General features: G+C 40.3%; 1 long non-coding RNA gene across 1 annotated transcript; it reads right to left on the reverse strand.

Moving 5' to 3' along the window:
• Positions 1-577: 577 nt before the first annotated feature.
• On the reverse strand, positions 578-3,900 carry LOC120302182. The gene is made up of 3 exons (XR_005555097.1): positions 3,815-3,900; positions 1,097-1,208; positions 578-965 (listed from the first exon to the last, which is right to left on the reverse strand). It is a non-coding gene; the product is annotated as an uncharacterized LOC120302182 (long non-coding RNA).
• Between the last annotated feature and the right edge of the window lie 87 nt (positions 3,901-3,987).

Consider the following 3,987-nt stretch of genomic DNA (forward strand, 5'->3'; position numbering starts at 1 on the left):
TTGACCGATGGACCTGAACAATAGTTTGTTTGGTGCTAGTCACCAGTGTCCTCATAACATTATAATAAGACTCACAATTAAATTGTGCTTTTTTGATAGTAAAAAGTTAAAGAGTCAGAAGTCACTTTTATATTTTACTATTTTTTATAAGATTAGGAATAGGATGGGGTTGGGGTTAGGGTTTTTTTAAAATAACATTCTTAATATTTAGCAAACAGCATATTGTCTGGGTTCATGTATTTAAAAAAAACAATGAATAGTAATTAATTATCATGATAGCAGTCTTCCAATATCTCAGGGGCTGCCCCAAAGAAGAGGGAGTCAAGCTAGTCTCCAAAGCACCAGAAGGCAGAACAAGAAGCAACGGATGGAAACTAACCAAGGAAAGAAGCAACCTAGAACTAAGGAGAAACTTCCTGACAGTGAGAACAATTAACCAATGGAACAACCTGCCTCCAGAAGCGGTGAATGCTCCAACACTGGAAGTTTTTAAGAAGAGACTGGACAGCTATTTGTCCGAAATGATATAGGGTTTCCTGCCTGAGCAGGGGGTTGGACTTGATGGCCTCCAAGGTCCCTTCCAACTTTATTATTATTATTGTTGTTGTTGTTATAAACAATATGTTAATTAATCACTTGATAGTCTTCTTCAGTAAGAAGTCACTTTTGACAAAACATATAGCAATGCAATCAAAATGAGGAGCCATTTATTTTTGTTATAAAATCATTGCAATTAGCACCTAGTTTAAAGTTTTAGATGCAGATTTCTAGTCTTCCTTCCATTCTGATAAGAAAATGATCAAAACATAGCACTTTAAATGTTTGCAAATAACTATCACTTTCTACTGATCAAAGTTGATGCTCTATCACATCGACTAGTGTACCTCCAGACCCAGTATTGTAATGCGCTGTAGGGAAGAATCATGCTTACTTTTTATTTTTTCAGGAGCATCCAGAACATCTGCCTGGAAAATAAACACAAAGAAATGATTTCGGAAATCCGCTTGATTTCACTTGTGTTGCAAATGGTTTAATTAGTCTACATATATAAAAATGAAACCTATTGTAATGAGATATTAAACCACATTCAAAATACCTTGTTGGGCTTCCTCTGGTGCTCCTGAAAAAAAGAAGTCTCCCATTTTTTCAGGAGGATCTTAATTTTGTCCAAAGGGTCCATAGTTCCATTTGGCAATTTCCCCAAAAATCTGTATGAAAAGGCAGAATGTCAGGTGAATTAGCCCCAAGGAAACTCCATCAGAAGATTTAGCAAGAAATACCAAGAGAGAATAACGATACCAATATGAACAGGACAATATCCAAGTCCTTGACCCAAACATCAATCACTGCACAATATTCTCATTCAGATTTTGATACACAAGTCAGCAACTTAAAGTGCAGGACAATGAATGCAATACCTTAAAGTGGAATTTTACACTTTAAGGTATTGCATTCATTGTCCTGCAGTTTAAGTATACAGAATATGAATAGACACACACACAGTGTACATACATACACACATACACTGTTAATATGGAACTGGAAATCCTTTACAGAGGACACATATCAAGGCTGAGATGGCATCATTATTTGAGAGTTTGTCCTATCAAAGCAATGACAACAGAATTACCCTTTCTTTTTTTTTCAACATGCTAACATTATTTAATAAAGTATGGTTCCTTGCACAGTCAGCCAGATGTTCAGATGGGATTTGGCATTTTTATCCACCTCTTCTTCCCAAAGACCTAGGATAGGCAGATGTTGATGTCTGATATGATTAGAGGTACCATCGTAGGATGTAAACTGCTCTGAGTGAAGCTGCCTTCTGCAATTGACTGATAGTGAATTTGTCAACACCTATGGTGTTCAAGGGATGCTCCAGATGTTTTGGGATTGCATCCAAGCAATCCAATCCTTTCACTATTGGATTGACTTGGGTCAGGGGTAGGTGACTTTGGCTCAGCTGGCTCAGGAATTCTGGGAGTTGAAGTCCACGAGTCATAAAAGAGCCAAGTTTGCCTACCCCTGACTTGGGTGCACCTTTATTTTCTTTAATAAATCATCATTATGGCTTTCCTTTCTTAGGAAGGCACAAGACACAAGAATAGGGGATTTATATGAACCCACAGACTCTCTGCACCATTTCTGTCTTTAGATTCCAGAAAGGAAAGCGCAGAAGATAGAAGCAGGAGGAAAAGCAAAGGAAGGTGACAAATAGAAGAAAGGAAGCCAAGAACTGTGGGGGCAGAGGCCTGGCCTGCAAATCTTGAGAATCCCAAAATAACAATTTATAAAATAATCAAGGTAAGTATATAAAAAAAAATCCAATCAAGTTAAACCAATTAACCCCCCCCTCGCTTTCCAAAAATCAAATAAACAAATGAATGAATAAATAAAATCCCCCTTTGCTTTTCAGCAGGGGATAAATTAAAAAAACCCTTGCTTTCCAAATAAATAAATATGACACCCGTGGATAAATAAAACCTTTTGCTTTCACACACACACACACACACACACACACAGAGAGAGAGGTGTGTGTGTGTACGTGTATATGTATAGTGTTTTCCAGTAAAACCGGTCTAATAGAACACCTGTTCTACTATGATTACTTTTGCCTTTCAGCCCCAATCTAGGAGCATTTTGCAGGCTCAAGTCACTATTGTGATAAACTATTTCTGTAAATTTAGATTTTGCTGACAAAGGGAGACTAATATAGCTATTTTGAGCTATTTAGCTCTCATCAATTAGCTAGGTTCGAATCTCAAAAGGGTATGGCTAGCTGATGAGAGCTAAATAGCTCGAAATAGCTATACTAGTCTCCCTTTAACTCTTTGTCAGCAAAATCTAAATTTACTTGTATATGTATGTATAAATGTATTATATGTGTATATGTGTGTATATATGTATATGTATATATATATGTGTGTGTGTGTATAGGCATGTATATATAGTGTGTGTATATACATGTGTGTATGTATATATACACACACACATACACACATATACATTTGTGCATCATTGAACAAATATGCCCGAGATTCGTATTTTTATAACCATTAAGGACATATACATATATATGCACATATATATACAAACATATATACATACATATATATGTAGGTCTTTGGTTATTCGGGTTTTCTCCCACGAATAACCAAAGACCTACATACAAACACCTGCGAAAACCTCAGAAAACATGCATATATATACATACACACATATAAATACACACATATATACGCATATATACACGTACACACACACACACACACACACATAAATATGAGACCCCCCCATCGCTTTTCAGCAGTGGACTTGGGCCCCCAAAGGCCGCCCAATGGGACGGGGGGGGGCACCACCTCAGGGAAGGCAGCTGTGAGGGGACTGGAGGGGGGTCCCGAGCGCTGCCCCCCCTGCACGGAAGAATTGCGCAAAAACCAGCTCCCAAATCTCTCTTATTCCAGGATTGGGGCGCTGCGCCCCCCCCCGCCACCCGCGAAATTGTGCCAGCCCCTGGCTTGGCTGGGCCAGGGCCTCCCCAAGGAGGGTGACACGCGAGGAGGAGGAGGAGGAAGGAAGAAGAAGAAGAAGAAGAAGAAGAAGAAGAAGAAGAAGAAGAAGAAGAAGAAGAAGAAGAAGAAGAAGAAGAAGAAGAAGAAGAAGAAGAAGAAGAAGAAGAAGAAGAAGAAGAAGAAGAAGAAGAAGAAGAAGAAGAAGAAGAAGAAGAGAAGAAGGAGGAGGAGGAGGAAGAGGAGAAGGAGGAGGAGAAGGAGAAGAAGCCGGGTTCCCCGCCTTCCCCGCCGGATAAACCTACAGGAAAGCCCGCCGTCCGAGGCCGCTGCGGATCTCCCGCGCCCAGCCTGACAGGATTTGCCGCTCCCGCGCGCTCCCGAAGCGCCGACCAATAGGAAAGAGGATGGCCCTCGCTCAGCCAATCAACGCTCTTACCTCGTGCTGGGCGCCCCTGGAAACGGGGCCCGGGAGGCG

Source organism: Crotalus tigris, unplaced genomic scaffold (assembly GCF_016545835.1).
Source record: "Crotalus tigris isolate CLP2741 ecotype Arizona unplaced genomic scaffold, ASM1654583v1 scf7180000024426.654172153:694254, whole genome shotgun sequence".
In the NCBI taxonomy this organism is placed as follows: domain Eukaryota; kingdom Metazoa; phylum Chordata; class Lepidosauria; order Squamata; family Viperidae; genus Crotalus; species Crotalus tigris.